General features: G+C 43.3%; 1 protein-coding gene across 1 annotated transcript in view; it reads right to left on the reverse strand.

Moving 5' to 3' along the window:
- ZNF385D (zinc finger protein 385D) overlaps window positions 1-27,187 on the reverse strand; it is a 392,444-nt gene that overhangs the window by 165,687 nt on the left and 199,570 nt on the right. The window lies entirely within an intron of this gene.

The following is a 27,187-nucleotide window of genomic DNA, read 5'->3' on the forward strand; positions in this document are numbered from 1 at the left end:
TATTGGTATCTATCTGTATTACAGATTGCGGAAAAATTCCGCCTTTGCCTAAGCTAATATCTAAGCTGCGGAAGGCATGGAGAAGGTGGTTGGGGCCAAGGAAAGTGCAAATGAAATACCAAGGCACTGGACTAAAATAGTGTCTCATGAGATTTGAGCATGAAGCAAGGTAAGTGCTAGATGCACCCAAATTTGCCATGGTGGGTACATGCAATCTCCTGGTTTTAGAAGGCTACCTCAAAATGCCAGATGCAAGGGAGTGGCAACAGGATGCAGATATCTTGTTGTCTTGTGGGCTCCTGAGACATCTGGTGGCCACTGTGACATACAGGAAGATGGACGAGATGGGCCTTTGGCCTGATCCAGCGGGCTCTTCTTATGTTCTTATATGCTTAGAATTGAATTGGATGCATTAAAGCAGTGGTTCCCAAACTGGTGAGTCATGATCAGAGGTGAGTTCCAATAGCTATTTTTAGTCATTCTGAGGCTTGGGGACTCTTCAGAGGTGCAGAGGCTCCCTGCATCCCCCAGAGGCTGGCACTGGCTTAGATAAGTAAACCCCACTTCTGTACCCTGCAACAGTGCAATCCTGGGGGTTGTGTTATTGCCATCCCCCTGTCCCTGCAAAGACTTGTGTGGTTCCCAACTACCAAGAAGACGTTTGGGAACCACTGCATTTAAACTATTGGCAAATTGCTTGGTTTCTCTTTTGTTAAAACTTTGAAATACTAATGTAGATGTGGGAAAATAAGAGCCCTAGAGTTAGGATGAGAAGGTATCCAGGAAGAACACCTTGGTTAAGGCTGAGCTGGAAGTTCTCAGCTGAGACTATTGGCTCAAACAGTTGGAGGGTCAGAAGTGAATGTGGACAAAATCACACCACTGGTTCACAATTTTGCCACTACCAACAGTATCACAACTCCCCTGTGTCACACTCCCCTGTGTCACACCATTTCTACTTTTCCTTTTTATGTAGCTTCATTCTCAGGCCTTAAGGCCCACCCCTATCCTCAAGATACGCCAGCACATGTGTCCATATAAGCTAGCATAGAAGAGTCATGGGAGGGACAAGGAGGAGTCGCTAGGTACCATATCATAACCCGCTTCAGACAACGGACATGCCTGTCATTGTAAAAATACTACACCAACAACAGAGCTGACACAGGCAGGAGTAACTCCAAAAGAACAACAAAAAAGGAACAAAAAAAGTAGAAAATTGCACTTCCATCAATCCTCTGCCCCCGATGACTTTCTTAAACAGAGGATAGAGAATAAATTTGGCAGTTAATCATAGCACACTCATCTCAGTACTAAAGCCATTGTAAGGGAGACTACATCTTAGATCAGGGGTCTCCAAACCCCGGCCCGGGGGCCAGATGTGGCCCACAGCAAGCCTCTATTCGGCCCGCGGCCAGCCTCTTGTCCCCTGAAAGCTCCTGGCCCACTTGGCCAAACATGACTGGAACTGTGCTCTGGTTGTGTCTAAAGGGTGTTCTAAGGGCCAGAGAGTTTGAAGGAATGAGCCCATTCATTCATTTATTCACTCACCTAAGTTCCATCTCTAATTTATTTATATAAATTTTATATTTAAATTCTTTTTTCGGCCCCCAACACCGTGCCAGATACTTGATGCGGCCCTCTGGCCAAAAAGTTTGGAGACCCTGTCTTAGATGATCATGCATCATGAGGCTATAACTCTCTGGTCTCCCAAAGGGGAACTTTGATGTTGGAGACTCTGGTGAAACAGTACCTGGCATAAAAAGGGAGCACTTTGCACAAACCATCTCTTATCCCTCACAATATGTATGCCAAGATATTGTGTTAACACCTGCACTCTCATTGCAGATATTTTGCTTCAGGAGGACACCACACAGAAACATTCAACTGAAAATTCTGCCTCACCATCCACCCCAACAGGGGAAGCAAGCACAATACTCCCCACACAGTTAAGCAAAGGGAGAAAGGAAATTTCATGAAGCAATATACTGACACACTCTCTCTCTCTCCCTGTCTATCCCTCCAAAACAACCCTTTCAGTATTATCAAATGTATTTCTGCTATCCATTGTGTTGTCTAACCATCCTTTCTTTTTGAAACAGCTAAGACCAGGAAGCATCTACTCCCTTGTGGTGAATGCTATGGGCTCCAACCATTAGTTCTGCTGGCCAAACATGCATCTGTATCCCTTTTGTTTTTCAGAACTGCACCAGTACCACAGGGCTCTGGTCCTCTGAGAAGTTCCACTGCAGTTCCCTATAGAGAGGGAAAGTTCCAAGCCATCATGATCCTGCCCCCAAAGGGCTAAGCAGAATGTACACTCTGGTGACACCACTCTCCCTCACAAATATTGGGTATGCATTTCAATCAACAGAAGAGGTGTGACTGATGCTCTTGTTAATTCTTTATGACTCTGTGTTTCTCCTTGCTGTCCATAGACAGCTGTCCCAGAGGTAAAGCTACTGTGCCTACTCTAAGGGATGCCTACAGACTGCCTGCCCTCAGTGACCAATGGGAGTAGAGTTGCTGCTTAGCAAGGTTTCCAACTTCCTCCCTCCACTTGGCCTTGGTGGCTTTGCAGACTCCATGCTAGACAGTGAACCATCTGGTGCATCCAGACTTCACTGGCACTTGTACCATGTCTGTCAATTCCATAACATGCAATAGCACAACAGCCCTGCTGAGAGGAGATCCCACTTGTGTGTTTCACAAATCCCACTTGTGTGTTTCCCTTTCAGATGCTGCTCTATCATTGATACCATTCTATAAACACTTTGGCAGGATCATTCCTGGCACGACCCAGAAGAGGGCCTCCCTAGCACCAACAGAGCATCACCACCGAGGACAAGGTGGGTCATGGGGCTGTTAAGATTGGGAACCACCATTCTGACCATTCTGACTGGCATTGGCTTTCCAGGGTCTCAGCAGGGATGTATTCCAGCCTAACTGAACAAACCAAGCATTGGCACTAGGATCTCCTGCATGCAAACTACAGGTTGAGTCTCGTTATTCAAGAGGGTTTAGTTTCCAGAACTCACATCGATGGCAAAAGTCGCATTAAAGCAAATGCATTTGAAAAACAATGTCCCTTTGCTTAGGGACTTATAAACAGCCTTGTTGACCTTTGTAATGCATCAAGCAGACAATCAGTCTCTCTCCAGGCACTTAGAAAGGCTTCACTCAGAGGCAGAGATCCCTCTCTTCACCAGAAGCTGAAGCCCAGGGGAAAGAATGGGGGAGGTGATAATCACTGCCATTTAACATTCTTTTACATGTTCCGGGGGAAGGGAGGGGGTCACTTGCCTCAGGGTGAAGCTATTCCAAGTGCCTAGAGAGAATGATTGATGGATTGTCACCCGCTGCCCACTCTCACATTAAGGAGGTTATTTTTAAATGACCTTTTTTCCTTTCTTAAAGGCCCTTTAAAGGGTCTCTCTCATTGCTTTGAGATAAAACCACAGGTGAAAAATCCATGGACAATTAGGCTATACCTGTAGTTGCTTTACAGGTCTATGGCCTTGGGAGCAGATCCTGAAGCTGTTCCCTGTCAACAGTCTGGTGTTCTGGAGAAAGGCAAAAATCAAGGTCTCCTGAACTGTGGTATTGAGCTCCTGAAGGCAGTTTCACAGCAGCAGAACTTAAACATGGGGAGGATATTTTGAGTAGAAAATGTGTTAGTTCACACATGCAACATTCCATTTTAGTTCCTTTCCATGGTATAGTCACTCTTATAATTCTGTGTGATGACGTCTTGTTTACCAAGTGGGTGGCCCTGTGAAACTGTTGGAGACCGTAATATTTACAGGATATTTGTTAGCACAATATCCTTTGAAGGAGGCCTCGCACTGCTGAGGCAGTTCAAAAGCCCAACATTAGCAATGGCCTAAATAGACTTTTCAAAGCAAGTTACCAGTGGGCAATCTCCACAAATTCAACTAGTATTCATCAGTGTTTATAATTACAGGGTGCTTAAACACTCTGAATGTTTTAGTCAGTGCTGTTCTTTTGGGATTTCATATTTATCTGAGTATTTTACCCAAAGTCAATATATTCATGACCACACCAATGACTTTGTCCTTTGTGCTGGAGTGCACAACAGTAATTCTCTGACTGAAAAGACTTTTTTCCTATTATTCTTTTCAAGATTTTTCATTCCCTTTGTAAACGCAACTCTCTTTCAAAAGCACAAACTATTTTTTAAATTCAGAGCTCCGTTTGTGTAGTTTGGAGATAAGTTTGACAACAAGTGGAATAATTTCATATTTTTGCCTTTGGAGATTAGACAAAAAAATAGAATTAGATTTAAAGCCAGCATTCCTTCTCCAACAACAGTGAAAGGACTAAGTTGAAGGAGGTGGGGAAAAAGTTCCTTCCAAATCTATTTTATTGCATTTATTTTCCTGCAATACCAAGCAGGCTGGCAGAGGTTCCAGCAAGTTTTCCCCTCATGAGACTTAAGTTAGTCATGGTTGACTTGTCTCAATGATTTTAATCGTGCTTAGTAAAGATTCATTTTTAGAATTCAATCCAGTGCAGTTGAAAAAAAAAAGTTTAACCATGTACAAGCACGTGCATTATTAAAGCACTTGCTATATTAGTATTAATCATTTCTACAGCACCACGGTAGTTTACCAGTCCTTTGCCATATTTTCTGGTAACCTTTACTACAACCCTGTGAGACAGGTCTCAGTTCCTTGGTCTATATTTCCTTGACTGATATAACTAGGATTGCTGTATTTCCAAAAGAGCAAAAAACCCAGACGTGATTCACATTTATTCATTAATGTAAATATACACATAATTCATTGGGCTGCTTTAAAATTTTGTATAAGAACATAAGAACAGCCCCACTGGATCAGGCCATAGGCCCATCTAGTCCAGCTTCCTGTATCTCACAGTGGCCCCACCAAATGCCCCAGGGAGCATACCTGATAACAAGAGACCTGCACCCTGATGCCCATCCTTGCATCTGACATAGCCCATTTCTAAAATCAGGAGGTTGCGCATACACATCATGTCTTGTAACCTGTAATGGATTTTTCCTCCAGAAACGTGTCCGGAAACTTGTCCGGAAATTGGTTTCCACCCGGGAGCCTCCACTATAGATAATATATTTACTCTTTCTTTTTTAGCTAGCAAGTATTCTGTGCATTATGGCACCAAATTATATTCTGCTTTTATTGATCTTAAAGGTGCCTTCGATTCTATTAATAGAAATATTCTGTGGAGGAAACTGACTAAATGGGGGATTGACCCCCGCCTCCTCTTCCTGATCCAACAATTGCATTCCTTTAACACCGGCCGTATCCGTTTAGAGCATTGAGGTGTCATGTCTGACAGTATCTCGGTGAACAAGGGTGTCCAACAAGGATGTATTCTGGCTCCCTTTTTGTTCAGTCTTTATCTTGCTGATCTCCCCTATTTTCTTCCTACCTTAGGAATTTCTGCCCCCTCCCTAAATGGTTCCTCTATCCCGATCCAATCCTCTTTTAAAGGCATCTAGGCCAGATGCCGTCACAACATCCTGTGGCAAGGAGTTCCACAGACCAACCACACGCTAAGAAATATTTTCTTTTGTCTGTCCTAACTCTCCAAACACTCAATTTTAGTGGATGTCCCTGGTTCTGGTGTTATGTGAGAGTGTAAAGAGCATCTCTCTATCCACTCTATCCTTCCCATGAATAATTCTGTATGTCTCAATCATGTCACCCCTCAGGCGCCTCTTTTCTAGGCTGAAGAGGCCCAAACGCCGTAGCCTTTCCTCATAAGGAAGGTGCCCCAGCCCAGTAATCATTTTAGTCGCTCTCTTTTGCACCTTTTCCATTTCCACTATATCCTTTTTGAGATGTGGCGACCAGAACTGGACGCCATACTCCAGGTGTAGTCTTACTATCAATTTGTACAACGGCATTATAATATTAGCTGTTTTGTTCTCAATACTTTTTCTAACAATCCCAAGCAAAGAATTGGCCTTCAATTTTCAATGCAGCTACCAGTCCTGGAAGGCCTACAGGAACTGTTGGATCCTGCGTGGATTGGCCTGGCTGATAAGGATGTCTGCTAGTAGATGGTGCTCACATATGTAGCTGATTGTAGGTAGCAAGCTGGCTGCAAGAAAGTAGGTATCAGGTAGTAGAGTCCAAATATTCTGACAATACTGAGGTAGCAGAACCATTGCTCCAATAAGACACAGAGCACAACTGACCCCTTATATTCCACAGGGCTGCCCCTTCTGTCTTGCACCGATGCCAGGGAATGAATTTTGTCAATCTAGGTCACCACTGTCTGACACACAGTGGCTCTCCAGAATTTTAAAAAAGGTTCTTTTCCTACTAGGGAATGCCAGAAATTGAAGCTGCAACCTATTGCACGCAAAACACATGCTCTGTCAAGTCCATCCCTGTGCTCTAGTTTGGGGCCAAGTACATCTAGGAGCGTTCAGGAGCAGCTAATGTTAGTTAAGTCTTCTGGTGGTTCAGATGAAGCATATTGACACCAGGTCTCCCCAGTCACAGTCCAACACTCTAGCTACTACACCATACTGCTTTTCGTGCATCTTAATATTATCCAAAAATTCATGTTGGCAACCTTCAGTCTCGAAAGACTATGGTATCGTGCTCTGAAAGGTGGTTCTGGAACAGCGTCTAGTGTGGCTGAAAAGGCTGATTCAGGAGTGACAATCCCTTCCACATTGGGAGCAAGTGCAGTCTGTCCCTGGTCTGTCTCCCTGGCTATGGGCCTTCTTTGCCTCTTAGCCTCAGTCTGATCCAAAAATTAATACCTGACAAATGAATACAAGATGGTGACCTCCATTCACCTGGACAGACAACAAAGACCTGTACCTTCTCTTTGTTTTCATGAAGGAACAAAACTTCCTAGGAGGGTTGAGCACGAACCAGTGGGACTTATTTTCCAAAAAATATGGTTAGTCATGAGAAAATTGACTCATGTAACTTTACCTGACTGTATCCTGTAAGCAAAAGGATATCACTGCTATCATTTCAATTATGCCATCAGCTCCAGGGATAATGTTTGACCCTGATCTTGACTACTATGCACTAGAAACACATGACTGGATTATTCATATAAATAAATCTTCGGAATACCCTATTGTTTGTATTCCATGGCTGTGAGATGGAACGACCTTATGTAAATGCCACCTTAGCAGTTTTTCTCACAGGTGTAGCCAAATTGCTTTTCTATAAATGTCACTGCAATGATTACATTTTTTTTTTTTTACTTCAAAACATGCTTGGAAGCCACTTGAGTGAAACTTTAACATTGTACTTAATGGAAAATATAAGAGAAAGATGCAGAATATTAGATCACCATCATTTCATCATTCCCTCTAATAACAAACTCAGGTAGTTGCATGCCTATCAGTTTGGAGTGGCTTCTACGTACTTGGTATGCAAAACTAGCACCAAGGCACCATGCAGCAATAATACAGAACAGCAGGGATAAGCCTGAAGAGAGTGGGATGAAAAGGGGTCCTTCCTTTTCCCTACCTTTTGTAGGATGGAAAAGGATGGAATGAACTACTCCATTTCATCCTCCAAATAGCACTACAAGGCTTCTGTAGGTATACCAAACAAAGGACGCAATCCTAACCAACTTTCCAGCACCGAGGTAAGGTCAATGCAAGGTTAGGGAACAAACATTGCCTTACCTTGAGGAGGCCATCACAACTGTCTCCCAACTGCAGGGTACAGCACATGCACCACTTGCACAGCTGTGTCAGTGCTGGAAAGCTGGTTAGGATTGCACCCAAAAACATGTAGCAGGGCCCAAATCCTTCTTGTTGAGATGTGCAGAAATTGTAAGATGCTGGTTTGCTAATTTTACCTTTCTCCCATGTGAACTGGCAGAGTTGTTGTGGTTTATTAAAGCTAAGGGATCTGTACTTTTTGCCCAAAGCTTTTAAATGAAGACATAACTGGGATAAGAGCATAAGAACATAAGAACATAAGAACATAAGAACATAAGAACATAAGAACAGCCCCACTGGATCAGGCCATAGGCCCATCTAGTCCAGCTTCCTGTATCTCACAGCGGCCCACCAAATGCCCCAGGGAGCACACCAGATAACAAGAGACCTCATCCTGATGCTCTCCCCTACATCTGGCATTCTAACTTAACCCATTCCTAAAATCAGGAGGTTGCGCATACACATCATGGCTTGTACCCCATAATGGATTTTTCCTCCAGAAACTCATCCAATCCCCTTTTAAAGGCGTCTAGGCTAGACGCCAGCACCACATCCTGTGGCAAGGAGTTCCACAGACCGACCACGCGCTGAGTAAAGAAATATTTTCTTTTGTCTGTCCTAACCCGCCCAACACTCAATTTTAGTGGATGTCCCCTGGTTCTGGTATTATGTGAGAGTGTAAAGAGCATCTCCCTATCCACTCTGTCCATCCCCTGCATAATTTTGTATGTCTCAATCATGTCCCCCCTCAAGCGTCTCTTTTCTAGGCTGAAGAGGCCCAAACGCCGTAGCCTTTCCTCATAAGGAAGGTGCCCCAGCCCCGTAATCATCTTAGTTGCTCTCTTTTGCACCTTTTCCATTTCCACTATGTCTTTTTTGAGATGCGGCGACCAGAACTGGACACAATACTCCAGGTGTGGCCTTACCATAGATTTGTACAACGGCATTATAATACTAACCGTTTTGTTCTCAATACCCTTCCTAATGATCCCAAGCATAGAATTGGCCTTCTTCACTGCTGCCGCACATTGGGTCGATACTTTCATCGACCTGTCCACCACCACCCCAAGATCTCTCTCCTGATCTGTCACAGACAGCTCAGAACCCATCAGCCTATATCTAAAGTTTTGATTTTTTGCCCCAATGTGCATGACTTTACACTTACTGACATTGAATCGCATCTGCCATTTTGCTGCCCATTCTGCCAGTCTGGAGAGATCCTTCTGGAGCTCCTCACAAGCATTTCTGGTCTTTACCACTCGGAAAAGTTTGGTGTCATCTGCAAACTTAGCCACTTCACTGCTCAATCCTGTCTCCAGGTCATTTATGAAGAGGTTGAAAAGCACCGGTCCCAGGACAGATCCTTGGGGCACACCGCTTTTCACCTCTCTCCATTGTGAAAATTGCCCATTGACACCCACTCTCTGCTTCCTGGCCTCCAACCAGTTCTCAATCCAGGAGAGGACCTGTCCTCTAATTCCCTGACTGTGGAGTTTTTTCAGTAGCCTTTGGTGAGGGACCGTGTCAAACGCCTTCTGAAAGTCCTGATATATAATGTCCACGGGTTCTCCCGCATCCACATGCCTGTTGACCTTTTCAAAGAATTCTATAAGGTTTGTGAGGCAAGACTTACCCTTACAGAAGCCATGCTGACTCTCCCTCAGCAAGGCCTGTTCGTCTATGTGTTTTGAGATCCTATCTTTGATGAGGCATTCCACCATCTTACCCAGTATGGATGTTAGGCTGACCGGCCTATAGTTTCCCGGGTCCCCCCTCTTTCCCTTTTTAAAAATAGGCGTGACATTTGCTATCCTCCAATCTTCTGGCACCGTGGCCGTTTTGAGGGACAAGTTGCATACCTTAGTCAAGAGATCTGCAACTTCATTCTTCAATTCCTTAATAACCCTTGGGTGTATGCCATCAGGGCCCGGTGACTTATTGATCTTTAATTTATCAATGAGGTCTGAAACATCTTCTCTTTTAACCTCTATCTGACTTAACTCCTCGGTTAGGAGGGGCCGTTCGGGCAGCGGTATCTGCCCGAGGTCTTCTGCCGTGAAGACAGATGCAAAGAACTCATTTAATTTCTCTGCCATCTCTAAGTCTCCTTTTATCTCCCCTTTCCCTCCCTCACCATCCAGAGGGCCAACCGCTTCTCTGGTGGGTTTCCTGCTTCTAACATATTTGAAGAAGCTTTTATTATTCCCCTTAATGTTGCTGGCCATGCGTTCCTCATAGTCTCACTTGGCCTCCCCTATCACCTTCTTACATTTCTTTTGCCACAGTTTATGTTCCTTTTTATTCTCTTCATTAGGGCAAGACTTCCATTTATGGAAGGAAGCTTCCTTGCCCTTCACAGCCTCTCTAACTTGGCTGGTTAGCCATGCGGGCACCCTCCTGGATTTAGTGGAACCCTTCTTTCTTTGCGGTATACACCTCTGCTGGGCCTCTATTACTGTTGTTTTAAGCAGCCTCCATGCACTCTGGAGAGACTGGACTCTTTTTACCCTCCCTTTCAACCTCCTTCTAACCAGCCTCCTCATTTGAGGGAAGTCCGCCCGTCGGAAGTCAAGGGTTTTTGTTAGAGATTTGCCTGGTATTCTTCCCCCAACGTGCACGTCAAAACGGATCGCAGCATGATCACTGTTCCCCAATGTCTCAGTAACGTTTACATCTCTAACCAGGTCCTGCGTACCGCACAAAATTAAATCCAGAGTCACCTGTCCTCTGGTGGGCTCCGTGACTAGCTGCTCTAAGCCACAGTCATTTAGCACGTCAAGAAATCCGGTTTCCTTATCGTGACCAGAACACAAATTGACCCAGTCAATATGAGGATAATTGAAGTCCCCCATGATTACAACCCTGTCCTTCCTTGTCACCTCCCTGATCTGTTTCCTCATTTCAAGGTCCCCATCAGATTTCTGGTCTGGAGGACGATAGCACACCCCCAGTATTACATCGCTGCTCAAGCCTGGTAATTTAACCCACAGAGATTCTACGGTGGAGTCGGACCCACCTTCAATCTCTACTTTGCTGGATTCTATCCCTTCCTTAACATAAACTGCCACCCCACCTCCAATACGCCCCTGCCTGTCCCTCCTGTAGAGTTTATAGCCCGGGATTGCGGTATCCCACTGATTCTCCGCATTCCACCAGGTTTCCGTTATGCCCACTATGTCAATATTTTCCCTTGTCACCAGACATTCCAGTTCTCCCACCTTTGCTCGTAGACTTCGGGCATTCGCATAAAAGCATTTATACACGGAATGCCCCAGGATGGGCTGCTTATTCGCTCCTTTGTCCCCGCATCCTCTCATTGTGCCAAACCATCTATCACATTCCATCTCCCTACCTTTCCCAATTTCTTCTCCTACCCTGCCTTTGTCTTGTTGTTCTCTAACCTCCCCATCCTCATCCCATAGGGATGAGGAGTCCCGAACCGGATGCCCCTCGGCTCCTGTCGGCCTTCCCCCAGGGATCAGTTTAAAAGCTGCTCTGCCACCTTTTTAATGTTATGCGCCAGCAGTCTGGTTCCATTCTGGTTCAAATGGAGCCCGTCCCTCTTGTACAGGCCCCGCTTGTCCCAAAACGTTCCCCAGTGCCTAACGAATCTAAACCCCTCCTCCCTACACCACCGTCTCATCCACGCATTGAGACCCCTGATCTCCGCCTGCCTAGCTGGCCCTGCGCGTGGAACAGGTAGCACTTCAGAGAACGCTACCTTTGAGGTCCTGGCTTTCAGCTTCCTGCCTAAAAGCCTAAATTTGGCCTCCAGGACCTCCCAGCTACACTTGCCCACGTCGTTGGTGCCGACATGCACCACAGCCGCTACCTCTCCCCCAGCACTGTCTACTAGCCTGTCTAGACGAGAAGTGATGTCCGCAACCTTCGCACCAGGCAGGCAAGTCACCATGCGGTCCTCACATCCGTCGCAAACCCCCCTCTCTATGTTTCTAATAATCGAATCCCCCACTACAAGAAGCCCCCGACCCCCCTCCCGCCGAGGAGTATCCCGAGTGTGCTCGGATACGGGCCCATCTCCTGGAGAAGGGATCCCCCCTAGGGGATTGTGGTGCCAGGACCAGGTGCCTCAGCACCCAGTATCTTGGATCCCTGCTTGCATGCTTTGAACATCTGGAATACCCTGTAGATGTGCTTCATACATGTGCCATCCAACTGTGGACTCCCATATTCTATGTTCCACAAACATAGGCAACCTAGTTTGCATAGCATGCAAACTGCTCAATACGCAAACCATGCACATTAGCGCAAACCATGTACATTAGTGTCTACTAGTTGCTTTCTGTCTGCTCTAGGTATACAAATTAGGTTTGCATTAAATGCCAGCTGCTCGATATGCAAACCATGCATGTTAAATGTTGGACCTTCTACCTGTTGCTTTCTGTCTGATCCTGGCAACCAACCCCAAACTGTTCAATAGAAAATGACTGTTTGAAGTTTCTTTGAGGTCATCTAGTCCACCCGCCTGCTCAGTGCATGCAACTGCTACATAATCTCTGATGCACATAATCTTTTATCACCTCTGAGTAGTGAATGTCCAGTATCTCTCCAACAAGAGACAGCTCACTATTGCTCAAGACAAACTGTTCCAATGCTGGGCTCTTTGAATTAGGAAATTCTTCCTCAAGTCTTGCCTGCATCTACTTCCCTGTTGTTTCAACCCACTGTCTCTAGTCCTACCCTCAGGAGTTTCTTAGACTCAGTTCAGTTTTATTATGGTCACCGACCAGCATAAAAATAACAAAACAATCATAGTATACAACTGAACATACATACGACCCATCACAGCATCCTAACATAGGCCCTTGACAACATAATATACTAAAAATTAATAGATCTAAGTCTAGATAAGACTAAGTTTGGTCTTGTTATTGAGGATTGAACTGAGTACAGTAATTGAGGAAAGTACTGTTCTGCCAGATTCCCACTCCAAGCCTCACTTAGGGAACTTATGCCCACTCTAAGCTAATTAGCTCCCCTTTCATTCCCCAACAATGGCCCCAGTTCTCTACTGCAGTACTGCTAGACTCCACCACCAGGGTAGCTTGCCTGCAGGGACCCACTTCCTAAGGAAGCAGTCCTTCCAGGTATAGCAGCACACCTCCTTCCCCAGCTCTCCGCAGCCTGTTCGAGTAGTCTGTTAGTCAGTGAGCCAGATAATCAATTAGCCAGACAGTCAGTCCACAAGGCAGAGCCGTAAGTCAACAGTCCAGTAGGTCCGTTAGCCACAAAGTCAGTCAGAGTATCCAGGCCAAAGTCCAGAGTCAATAAGCCGAGTCACAGTCCAAGGTAAGTCAGTCAAATCAGTCATAGTTGCCAAGCCTCAGTCCAGAGTCAGTCTCCAACCTGCACTCCGTCTCCAACCCACAAACCCTTCCTGCCTCAGGTGCTCCTTATATCCTTAGGTACCTCATTGCCTCTAGTGGCTGCAGCTGTGCAACACACCCTTTGCTGAGAGCCCAGGCCTTAACTCTTAAAGGGGCCACAGCAGGCACCACATTCTACCTCCTCGCCAGATCTTCCACGATTCCAATACAGGTACTTCTGAAAGTCTTCTAGTGCATAGTTTCTTAGACTCTCAAAACAATAATGGTTTTCTTGGATTATTTGCTCATGCCACTATTCAAAAGTAGAACTATTTTCTTTTTTAAAAAGGTACTCCATTCATAAAAAAAACTGGTATTCCATTATAAAGCATACAGCACATAGGCTTCAACCTTATGCATAGTTAAATGGGAGTAAGCGCCACTGAACACAGTGAGATTTACTTGAGGAAACATGTGCACAATTGCGCCATATCCTACTACAAGCTGACTAACTGCACATAATACATATAGCCTTTTTGATTCTGAGATATCTATGCACCCTCAGCATTGCTAATGCTTAGAACACAATGTGATTTGAATAATACACGCAGCCATTTATATCCCCCCACATGAATCATTTCATTGCCAACATCAGGTGTCAAGCTAATTTTTAAGCAATTCCCATTTGCTTGAAATACATGGACACATCAACCAAGAAACGTTCAGGTCCCCAGTTTCATTTATTTTAAAGGGACAAACAGTGATTTATGTACACACATACCCATCATGATTGGAATTGTTTTATACATGGGCATCTGTTCCCAATATCTATTTCCAAATTTCAGCAAACTGTAGCTTGTAAGAAAAATCTTGAATTCCAGAGCTACACTTGTATCATGTATGCCCATTTTTCGCTGTGTGCATTGGAAACATGACCTCTCAGGACATCCTTTTGTTTTTGGAAAAGAATGGCAGAATGATAAAGTAAGTTAGATGCAGATTAGACAATGCAGAAACCTTTTATTTCATTCATCCCAGGAAGGGTCTCAAGATAAATGTGTCACTAACTATGTGTTACTTGGCAGCTCAGGCAGCCATGGCTCAAAGCAGTGGGGAGAACAGAATCTTAATTCTTTTGAGTATTCCATGAGAGGGAGATGTGTGAGTCCATGTGCGCGCATGCAATTGTGTGCACATGCATGAGTATAAGGGGCAGAAAATGTCATAAGCCTCAATCACATCCCACTTTAATCACTTTTTCTCCACGCTAAAATACCGCAAATGTTGGATTGTTTCCCCATAAGGAAGGTTCTTCAGCCCTCTGATCACTTTGATTGCTGTCTTAATAAGAACCCTGCAGGATCAGGCCATAGGCCCTTCTAGTCCAGCTTCCTGTATCTCACAGCGGCCCACCAAATGCCTCAGGGAGCACACCAGACAACAAGAGATCTGCATCCTGATGCCCTCCCTTGCATCTGACATAGCCCATTTCTAAAATCAGGAGGTTGCACATACCCATTATGGCTTGTAACCCGTAATAGTTTTTTCCTCCAGAAACTTGTCCAGTCCCCTTTCAAAGGCATCTAGGCCAGATGCCATCACCACATGTTGTGGTAAGGTGTTCCACAGATCAACCATACGCTGAGTAAAGAAATATGGCAGATGTGTTTCTAGTACTTTTCCTGCTCTGCATGCCCAGTTTGAGCCTCTCATTGTTAGCAAGGTTTGGAACAACCACATTACCAGCCAATCCTACACTTGCACTGTTAAGTAGCCCTAGACTGGCCAAACCTTCTAGCTGGCTCGCCAGATACAACACGGGACCAATAATACATACCTTACAGGGCTGTTGTAAAGAATAACATCAAGAGAATATATGTGAAGTGGTTTGCACACACAAACATCACTACAACAGTGGCAGTCATTACTGCTTTTTGGAATCAGTGCTATGAACGATTTCCCCACTAATTCTGGGCTCTCTTGGGAACACAGCAAAAATGACAGGGGTCCAGAATTACATTGCATGATCCCCCCTTTCTTATTTGTACTGTGTATCCTGTGGTATCCCACAAATCTCTCTCTCTCTCTCTCTCTCTCTCTCTCTCTCTCTCTGTGTGTGTGTGTGTGTGTGTGGCCTCTAGGCATTTTCAGTCCTCAAACAATTATTTATATACAATAAACCTTCAGAAACCTCAATAAGCATAGCTTTATTTTAATAATTTGTGAATACGTTTGTCTCATCAACAGCTACATTGTGGATTCCCCCCAACATTCACTCTTTCACCTTTCCTGCCTATGGCAATTAAGTCATTTCTTTAAGTGGTTACTTTTGACTAATTGCCACTTTTTAAGAACAGGTTAATAACTGCATCCATATTTAAGCTGTAGACTTAAAGAACAATGCTTATTATGCCATCCAGTAAAGATTTTACACCTTGTGCAGAATAAAATAACCATTGATCTTTTCTAGCCAGGCACGAATAAAACAAAAGCAATAAAATTTAGCTGATTAAAACGTTACTTTATTAAAATTTATTTTTAAGCGTTTTAAGCATTTTCACTCATCAAGTTTTGGCATATCTGAAGTGCACTCCATTTAATTAACTCTGAGATAACGTTTCGCGTGCAAAATGAGTGCCCAGGGGACACTGGAAGAGCGGAAAAGGCATTGTGCACTCATTGTATAGGATGCTACAATTTGCAGAGAGCTAGTTAATCTCACTTCCCGTTGTGCTCTGCCTTCTGGCATACAAAGAAGAGATAACCAGGACCGTCCTGTGCAAAATCCCTCCCATCAGTCCAGAATATGTTTTTAAGTAAAATGATGACCATAATTCTTTCTCAGAGCCAAGACTGGCACCACAGGCTCTAATTTAGCACTCTCCTTCATATTTTCCCTTCTTCTCTGTTACTTTCCTTCCTTTCCCAATTCAGGGAGTGGGAGGAAGAGCAGTAGAGGCAGTTAAGCAGACAGAGATGGGTGTGCCCCAACAATTTGCTGCCTGAGGCAACAGCTTCAGATGGTCTTATGGATGGGCTGTCCCTGCTCAGTACCTTAGGGTGCAATCCTAACCCCTTATGGCAGTGCCTTCCAGCACTGGCATAGCGGTGCCAATGGGACACGTGCTGCATCCTGCACTTGGGTGTCACTCACGGAGGCCACCTCAAAGTAATCGAATGTTTGTTCTCATACCTTGGAGCTGCACTGCCCTTATGTCAGTGCTGGAAAGCACTGACATAAGGGGTCAGGATTGCACCCTTAATCTATTTAGGCCACATTGTCTACACTTGTGGATAGCAGCTCTGCAGACTTTCAGACAGGTTTTGCCATTCCTAACTGGAGGTATCAGTGATTGAACCTAGGCATTTCTGTATACAAAACATGTGCTCAACTATTGACTTATGAACATGGCACACAAACATTTGAAATGGGTTTGGGGATGAGATGGAAGAGGAAGCACACCTAGCACACCTGCTCTCTGCTCCTACTTTCCAAATAACTCTTAAGCCTTCCTATGCCACTTCCACGACCATTTTGTCAGATTGTTACTTGGCAAGACTCTAGCCAATGTCATCAATCAGATGATCTGATGGGTGCCAGGCAGGGAGTCATTGCTAATGGAGGTTTAAAAAAAAAAGGGACAGCACTTGCCCCAAAGACACCCTTTAAAACATTAGGGCAGGTCAACTTTGCTCAATGGTTTGAGACTTAATCTTACTACCAATGGAAAAGTTATTGTGCCTGTGCTTGCCTCAGCCTGCCCAATTTCTCAGAAGCCAGTTAAATGTACTGAGCATGCACAAGGCCTATGTGGTCCTGGGAAAACTAGTGCTTACAAAACAACAAATAGGCAGGATCCAGTAATCTGAAGCCTGCCTGCCCTCCCTTTAGTTTACTTAGCAGGAACGCAATCTGCAGCCTTTGCTGTTTGTTTGATAGGTATTGAAGCAGTGCAGGGTAGGAACCCAGACTGTGAAGTAGGGAAGCTGCACACTGTCCTCCTGGAAAGTAAAGGGAAGGGGGGTGGAAGAGTGCCCATCACCCACATGCCCTCCCCACATACATGGGAGCATACATGAGATCATATACACAAAGGTAGCATGTGGGGGGACTGATGCAAGGCTAGAGCACAGGCATTGGGAAGTCTTGGGCCATCCCTGGATCCCAGTAAACTAACTAAACCATTTTGGACAAGGGAAACCACGTTCCATCTTCTGCTCAGCTTAATTCAAGAGCTGACAGTCATGGGCAACTTTGCAATAGCTTCCTCTAAATTCAGCAACTACTGCAAAGACTCAGCCCAGCATATGCTATCTGTGAATGGTAACTAATGGTTTAAAACAAAGAGATTTGTAATTGGTGGGCAATATTAGACAAACTCATAAATAAAATGCTTCAAAACACTGTCTCTCTTCTGCTAGCTTTATGTTATTTTGTTCATTTCCTCTTGTAAGCTTCCATTAAATTACCTAGCAATTACGGAATACCACAAATAATAAGAGACAGCTAGCAAGTAAACCAAATAGAGCAAAGGTTTTTTCCCCCTTGAATATGGCCAGCAACATATTCAATCCAATTCAGTATTTATTATACAGGGGGGAAAAAGATGGAGGACATACAGTACCTGTAAGGAGTCCTACCAACAAAGCAGAATGACCTCACAGCACACTTTCTCTGCTAAGCCAAGGCGAAAAAAAGACCCCAAACAAACAAAACTGAACAACTCAGTTATAGAAAGCAGTGATTCATCTCTCTTAAGAGGAATATTCAGAAAACAGCCATGACCATCCTATGTATTGTTATGGCACAAAGTTCCTCACTTCATTGAAGGCTTTTTCCCCCCCTCCAGTCCAAGCAATGTTAAAAATCATTGCCAATGATTTTCTATTACCGCATACACCTATAAATTGAAGTGCTGATTTACAGTAAATTGAAGTCATCACATTGCATTTTGTCATGGCCATTCCTTCCTGGAATATCCCTGGCAGAATGTCATCACCATTCTGTTTTGAAGGACACGACAGTATCTTTGCCGAGAAAGAAGATCGTCATATGACGCTCTTCTCTCAGTTAACCTCCAAAATGGATAAACTTGTTTAAATGAGAACTTGGTTGGTTATATTCGTTGCTGCCAAGCATGGTGGAAAGCACACATTGTTCTAGATTTCTTCCCCTCTTTCCCATTAATGCCTCCTTATGTTATTCATTTACAACAGGGGTGTCCAAACATTTTGCAAGAGGGCCACATCATCTCTCTGACACTGTGTTGGGGGGGGGGGCTGGGAAAAAAAAAGAATTAACTAACTTTTCAAATTTGAATAAATTTACATAAATGAATTTATTAGAGATGAAACTTGTATGAATGAATGAAGGTCTTGCAGTAGCTCAAGGCTTATAAAAGGTCTTGCAAAAAGCAAGACTGGCCTTTCATTCACTGCCGCTGCTGCATCACAGACATGAAACAGCAAGTAGTGCCCTCATCCCAGAGCTCAGGTGAGAGGTTGAACAGTCGTCTTCATGCTGAGAGCAGTTGCATCAGGCCAGCACGGGCTCCAGCAAGTCTCTGGAGGGCCAGAGGCTCATTGGAGACTGGGGGCTCCCCGAGGGCCGGGTTGGGAGCCCCCGAAGGCCACAAGTGGCCCCTGGGCCGGGGTTTGGGCACCCCTGATTTACAATAAAGCAAGCATAACAATGGCAAGTCATTGCCCCAATGTCATTGATACATCTTCAGTTGACTGAAATTAAGCAAGTCCTGGATCTTGGGGAGGGGGGATCTTGGGGACAAAGGAGATCAGAAGTAGTGTTCCTAAACCAACTTTTCATTTGGAGTCTTGCCAAACCTTTCAAAACACCTTGGTCAGCAATATGGTTTCCTGCCTTTTCCAATCTTCAGACAAGTAAAATGATACACTTTTGGTACCACCTTACATGAGACACTCTGCATAGCTGAAAATTCCTTCACACTCCTCACAGCATTATTGGCAATGGAACTGATTCATTTAAAAAAGATTACCTGTATAACTTTGGCTCTGTCATTGCCTGGGGCCAACAAAAGAATTTTTTTTTAAAGGCTGTAATAAACTATACTGTCCATTTTGGCCAGTAAATATTCCAGTACTGAATGGATCATCTTGAATGGACCATATTGAATGGATTCATCTTCTACAAGCATGAGATGAGAGTAAGAAACCATCACCTTTAGTGTTTCCCTTCATTGTCACCTGTAGCAAACTTTTTTGGGAAATCTATTTACTTATTCACCTAACCTGATGTTGTATTTGTTATGCCTGGTAATTTTAGATATGCTGTATATGATTGGTATTCTGCTGCTGCTTTCTTTTGTATTTTTTTTTGTACTGATGTTATGCGGTTTTATTGCATTTTACAGTAAGCCACCCTAAGTGCCTTACATTTTGGGGGGAAGGGTAGGACATAAGTCAATCAAATAAACAATGAACTAGATAACCCTTCCTTTTTCTTCTTTTCTCTATATAGAAGGTTCTGGATTTTTTAACCTGCCTCTGGAGGTCCCAACCCTTTCAACATTCTGTATTAAATGCATGGTAAGACATTTCTGACTCTTCAGTGATCCACCATTTGAAGAAATTCTATCATACTATAAAAATTGGATGATGCATATAGTTGTACAATGCTGTTACTATGGCATGGATAGAGAGGATTAGGTGAACTAGTTTTTACTGTGCTTGTGCTTTTTCAGCAAACTCACTATTGGCTGAAAGCCACATGACAGGTGATTGTATATGACTGCATCAGTGATTGTACGATGATTAAACTGGATAATTGTATTAGGTATTCTAACTCTTCAAAATGTTGGTGTATAGGTCCTGTGTGCTGGGGACCCCCATGGCATTCAGTACTGACTCTTGATGGCACACTGGACAATACCACTGCCACCAGTACTGAATGTGTAGGATTTAGTTCAGTTGGATGGGACTTCTGATAAACCTGATCGCTATTTCCCTCCATCTCTTGATACCACCCTATAGCGGCTAGCAATATCAGAAGCCAGCTAATTTTGAGTTAGTGAAATCACAGTTTGTCCTGACTGCCAGTTCATAGAGGCCTGAATCTGCAACTAATTCACAGCTTGGCTGTCTGCCTGCTCATTTAACAAGGCCTGGGAGGTACAGGCCCACATTTCTTGTTTTCTATAAGCAAAGAACTGTGCATAGGATGATTTGTCACCACATAGTTGAGATAAGGTAAGACCCATATCAGGGAGATTTCTGTGTGAGAACAACATTATAAGGTTTTTTGTGTGCATTTTTTCTAATTTTTTTTTTGTTTTGCAAGAAGAATTTCTGTTTTTTTTCTATTTTCCCTGAAAAAGGCATATCAGGCTCAGATATGCTCCCACCCTTAGGATTTCACCAGTAGATGAGGACTGTGTAGTTGTGCCCTGAAACCTGGGAACCCATCCGATGATTTCCAGAAACCCTGGTCAGCTGAAAGGACATTACTGAAAGCTTTCTTTTGCCCAATGCATCTTCTGTATACCAATACATTTTACTCTTTCTAACGTATACTGTGGTTTGTCTCTCCTTGGTTACCCTCCAAACCTAGAAAAAGCAGACCAGATTCTGATTGATGTCTTTTTTCTTCACTTTGTAGAGTTGTGGGTCTATAAAAATGGTCTGTAACCATTTTTCATGCACTGTTTCCCCCATCTCTCCAATGGAAATTACCCTTCCCCTGAAGCTACTAACCCATTGAGAAGGAAACAAACAGACACAGATCAGATATATATCTCCCTCCCCAAAGGAAACCCACTAGTCTTCCAAATCTTAAATAATTTGATACAAGGAAAATTGATACTTAAGAAAATTTAGCATGGAGTTCTATATAGAGTGGCTTCCTCCCAATCACAGCATGATAAAATTCTTGAAAAAAAATATTGTTTGTATCAGAGATCCAACATTTGATGACAGGACATTAGAAATCTTGCGAGGTCTCCTAAATGCACTGTGGCCTGCTAACTGAATGTATCAAGTTATTCTCATACCCTAAATCAGTGCTTCCCAAACCTTTTAGCACCGGGACACACTATTAAAATAACTATCACAACCCACATAGCTTTACGACAAAAAAGTGATCTAGAAAGAAATAATTTTATTTATTATTATTATTAATAATAATGGGGTCCTGTATTCCCAGTACTGCTAGAGACCTTAAATATAGTATGTGTATATACAAAAGATTCTCCTTAGAAATGGAGTTCAAGGACTGATCCACCAAACCTTTACAATCATTCCAGGGTACCCAGAAGGCTGAACTGGAGAACAAAGATGTGCAGTTAGAGACTTCTGGGCCAAATAAAGGGCTTAAACAGTGTTCACATTTGATCCACAGTAGAGAAAATATAAAATGAAACATTTTAATGTGGGGTTATGCATTCCAGCCACAAGAGCCATCTCCTAATCTGGATTGCCGGTTGCTGCAATTTTCTTCTGCAAACTGGGCAAAGCTGCTTGCAAAGTTGTTTTTTTTTTTTTTAAATATTTTATAAACTTTTCATAACCCACAAAAAATCAGCTCGCAATCCACTGGTGGGTCCCGACCCACAGTTTGGGAAACACTGCCCTAAATCGACATGAGTTTGATAGACTGACGTTGGAAAAAAATTTATATTGGAAAGGTGTGATGTTTTTGATACTTGACACTCAACACTGGCTGTAATTTTCATAATAAAAACACTGATAAATGCAGATCAAGTTGTGCATTTTTATGTAAATACAATTTTGCAGTGAATAAAGTGGTCTGTAAGCTATGAAAGCAACTTGAAAATGTTTTGCAAATGTATCTTATGTTTTCCTATCTCACAAATAGTCTTCTGCATTACCACACACATTTGAAAGTCTTTAAACTGAACCCATCCTCAATGAGGCTCAATCAAATTTCCATTGTTCTTACTAAGATAAACTTTCGCTGAACCCATGAACTTGAATCTTCTCTGGGGGTGCTTTAAGCTTAAATGACTCTGTTAACATTTCTTTCTACAAATGTCTCGGGGGTACACATTTGCTATACAATTAAATGCATAGCACCTACAAATGTTCTGCTAACCAGATTTCTAATTATCGTGCTGTTTTGATATGATGCTTCATAAAGCGCTACTTAATGTGAAATCATGAAAAAATTACTGCAATTGCTGCTTTGTGAGGAAGCTCATGTGGTTTGCTCCAATCCCAAAGCAATTTTTGCTAGCCCTAATTTTTCCCATAAGACATTGGTTAATTTTGGAGCAAGGGTGAAGCCAGTGATCTCAACCTCCTCATAGTCCCGGATCTTTTCTGTTTGAGGCTTTATTGCCACATTTACCATTGTAATAATAGAGCTTTCTATGCTCTAATTGTCACAGTACAGGGTGTTTTAAGCAAAACAAAACAAAAAAAATCCTCTTTTTAGTCCAAATGTTTATTTGCAATGTTTTTTAAAGTCTGTAAATCTCTTTGGCCTCCAGCCGTGCTAGACACTATACACAGGAAATGAAGAACAACAAAAATCCTCTCCTAGAACAATTTGCCACAAAAGTATATCGATTTGCTTTTTAATCTCACACAGTTCAAATAGAAAGTTACCCAGAATGAGTAGGTCGTTCATACAGCCAGTGCAGTTCCCTTATCAAAAGCACACTGTGGATCACTGGAGACCAGTACACTGAAGCTGCAAATCAAAGTTCAATATATACAGTTCAGTAATTAAAAGTTTGATCAGGGAATGCATTTGCTCTCTGACAAATCTTAAGTTGGCCATGTCCACCAACTTACTTGGCCAGTCACAGCAAATTGGATGAGAAAGTTCAAGGAAATGCATCTCATGTGAGCATAAATAGGTGGGAAGTTTTGTATTTAAGAAACTGACAGATGCCCAAAGGACAGACAATAGCCCACAAAGGTCAAACACTAAGGAGCTGAAAGGAAACTTTTGGAATAATGTATGACAAGTCCAACAAAACTGCTTATTACCATAGATGTCAGTCATTAACATGCTCTCTTACAGCCCAATACTAAGCCAGGAGGCACCCAGGGCTCCAGTGGCACCAAAAGGCTACCACTGGATTCTTACTACTATATCCCCGCTAGTGCCAAGAGTCTCCTTGGGGTAAGGGAGCATTTGCTAGCCTACCCTGGGTAACGCCGCTGCAGTGCCAATGGGTCGTCTCAGATTTGCACCTGCTTTTGAGAAGGCGCAGGCCCAAGGAGAGCTCTGTCAAGCTTCTTGGGCCAGGAGGAAGGTTAGGATTTCGCAGCAGAGGCTTCTGCCATCTCCGCCCCCTGCCAGGCCTGATCCTCCTCTCCCCCTACCCTGTTCTACCCACTTCCTGCCCCCCCCACCCTGAGAAGGCTTACCGCAGGCCAGTGCTGGAGGAGCACTGGAAGGCTGTCCATGAGGCACTGAGGCCCAGTGCCGAATGGCACTGGCCCAGCACCGGCAGCTCCTCCTCTCTGGGTGCCACTGACATGCCTTACGGCATGTTTGCCACACCCAACGCTGGTGCGAGAGCTCAGGGCCGTTTAGGATTGGGCCCTTAAGTCTCTTATTCTGGGCAAAAAAGTTAGCACACAGATATGCAACTAGGTTGCATTGTATCTTCTAGGAAGAGAAAAGATATAATCAGATAGGGACTGTACAATACCAAATAGTACGATATTTATCATACATAGCTAGTATGGTGAAGAAGACTGGCTAAGGAATTAAGCTACAAATAAGGAAATCCATGATTTGAATCTTGTCTCTATCATGAAATTACAGGATGATCTTAATTGGGCTGCTTCTACTTCAGCCCCTCCCCGTATGTAACATGAGGATAATAGTTTACTTACAGGGTTCCTTTAAGTATTACAGCAAGATAATACATGTCAAGCACCTTCAAAACTTGAAAAGAGCTATACAGATGAATACATACACATTATATTCATACGGGTTGCCTAAGATCACATTTACTGCATGTTGTCATGCAGTAATAAGTCCTAACATGCATTTCTGCAAATGGTTTATTTGGTTTATCGTGGGATCTTGGAATGATCACAGAATTACATTTATTCAACTTATTTACACTGCATTCAAGAAGCTGATGGCACTTCAAAGCACACAGATCTGTTTACAAACAAACCACATTGAAGAAGAAGAATCTTTTATTACAGTCACTGACCAGTACAGCCACATTGAAAACATATAAAACTATACATGTAAAATCATTCTCTGAAGAGTATGAACTCTTTCAGACATATTAAAAGTATGTCCTTGCCAATCTGTCCTGTTAAATCAAATCTAACTTATAGGCTACCTTTCCTTAGGCTGATAACATTCCAGTGGATTTGACATGTCCCCAAAGATTTGTCAGGCTGGGAGGAACTTCTAGAAATACACTAGTCTTTCTCAGTCAATGTATGTGTTTACAGGCTGCCATTAACCAACTCAGGCATAGAAAAACAGTGTAGCCAATGTTCAATACTGTATAGGTCAAAGAGACAAACAGAGCTCAAAGTGTGATATGGCATGTCAAGAAACAGCATCAGAACGCAAAGGTCACATTGCCAAGTATATTCTCACAATTGCTCATACAATGAGGCTGAGATGGCTGATCCACCTTCCCAAAGGAGATCCAGTTTCACAAAGGAGAATTTGCTAAATAGCAAAGCAGCAAATATCTGTTTGTTCTCCTCAGTGCAATCTCTGTTACAGAAACTAGATAATGGGTTGGGAAAGGAGAAGGTAAAGAAACTTCTGTCATATCAATCAATATCTCTGATAGCTCTTTCCTCAACAAGAATTGTAAGAGAACTCTATTGCTTAGGACAGAATCAAATTACTGAACACACAGAGAGCCCAGTGAAACCAGTACCTCCCCATGTTACATCTAGAAACCTGTGTCATAACCTCATGATGTTGGGCATTTCTCAGTTTCTGATGTGGAGCAAGGGTAGAAAACTACCATGTCCTGAAGTCATGACACAGAGTAAATTATCTTCATGGAGTATTAGTCTATTGCTCATCAAACATTAGTCATGTTGGCTACATGCTATTTCCAGGTTCAGAGGCATCTATAACTCAATTCCAGTTGCAGGGGAGCAATGAAGGAGAAGGGTATCATAAAATCAATACATTTTATGTGTATTTCTGTGTAATTCTGTGTGATCCTCATAGTTTGGGGGAACTGCCACCCTTCCCTCTGCAGCTTTTCTGTTAAATCTTTGGATGGGAGACCACCTGGGAATACTGGGTGCTGTAGGCTTATACCATAGTCTTTCGAGACTGAAGGTTGCCAACCATTTCAGGAGCTACCAGACAGGAAGAGGAAATGCAAATTAAGTCCACAGCAGCTGTGAACCTAATTTGCAAGACCAGCCAAACTGGTTCATCAAGTTTCAAGGAGATTGGACTGAGTGACCAGGCAGTGGCACTCCTCCAGAGAGGCAAGACAACAAAATTCCATCCAAATGAAACAACTCACAACTGTCTGGAAGCTCACTGTCTTTGTCCTCCATCTATCTAGGGGAGAGCCCATAAGATTCACTGGGAAGAAGAGGGAAAAGAGCTGGTGCTTCCATTATTCAGGCACAATCATGTATGTACGTAGCTTTGTCAAGTTTCAAGTTTTTTTTTAGAATTGAAACCTTTCAGCTGCTTTACAGAACTCTTTTGTTCCAAGCTCATTCAAAAACTCAGATTAAACTACACAAACATGAGATTCTGCAGTCTTATCGCCATCTACTGGCCATTTGTATGATTACAGACAATTAACCTTTTTTCTACCAAATTCAATGCTCTTTTACATAAGAACATAAGAACAGCCCCACTGGATCAGGCCATAGGCCTATCTAGTCCAGCTTCCTGTATCTCACAGCGGCCCACCTAAGGCCCCAAGGAGCACACCAGATAACAAGAGACCTGCATCCTGGTGCCCTCCCTTGCACCTGGCCTTCTGACATAGTCCATTTCTAAAATCAGGAGGTTGCGCATACACATCATGGCTTGTACCCTGTAATGGATTTTTCCTCCAGAAACTTGTCCAATCCCCTTTTAAAGGCGTCCAGGCCAGTCGCCATAACCACATCCTGTGGCAAAGAGTTCCACAGACCAACCACACGCTGAGTAAAGAAATATTTTCTGTTCTAACTCTCCCAACACTCAATTTTAGTGGATGTCCCCTGGTTCTGGTGTTATGTGAGAGTGTAAAGAGCATCTCCCGATCCACTCTGTCCCTCCCCTGCATAATTTTGTATGTCTCAATCACGTCCACCCTCAGGCGTCTGTTTTCTAGGCTGAAGAGGCCCAAACGCCGTAGCCTTTCCTCATAAGGAAGGTGTCCCAGCCCCGTAATCATCTTAGTCGCTCTCTTTTGCACCTTTTCCATTTCCACTATGTCTTTTTTGAGATGCGGCGACCAGAACTGGACACAATACTCCAGTCCATCCATTAGTTCCTTTTTTCCCTTTTTCATATGATTTTGTTATCCCCTTTCTCTTTTATTGGACTTTTAATAAGCTTTCTATATTTTCCTTTGCCTAATTCCTAGTTCTGGGAAATATAGTGGATTGTCACATCTTTCTGCTCTGCAGGCACTACTGTGAGAGTGATTTTGATAGTATTCTGTATTGTTTCTTTCATTCTGTATTGTTCTAGGAGGAGGCTTCTGGCCAGGGAGCCCCTCTGGCTAGCCTAACTTACTGGACTGATGGTAGTGGATTCAATCTACCATAGCTTTTCCTTGGTTTTTCACATTATGTATGTCAAAACAGGGAAGTGAGGGGAACAGGAAGGGAGTGAGCATGCTAACTACTAGGCACTGCTGACCTAGTTCAGCATTCGATTACAGGCATCCCCTCTCTTGACTCTGGTAATTTGATATCCTTTTGTTTCCTGTTCCTGGGTGTCTGCATGGCCACTGTAGGAAAAAGGATGCCAGGCTGAAAGACGCTTTGGCCTGATTAAGAAGGGTTCTTCTTATATTTATAGGGGGAAAAAGAGAAGCATCTAACATTAGATTTCTATTTTGGGGAGCAGTCACCTCTCCAATATGAAGTAATTTCACAGTTAGTTTTCTAGCCTCCTGACTTAACTGCAACTTTTTTTTACTTGTTTGATGATAGTTTTTCATCACTACACTAGCATGACAACATTAGCATTGTA

The sequence above is a fragment of the Tiliqua scincoides genome, chromosome 5 (genome assembly GCF_035046505.1).
Source record: "Tiliqua scincoides isolate rTilSci1 chromosome 5, rTilSci1.hap2, whole genome shotgun sequence".
Taxonomy (NCBI): domain Eukaryota; kingdom Metazoa; phylum Chordata; class Lepidosauria; order Squamata; family Scincidae; genus Tiliqua; species Tiliqua scincoides.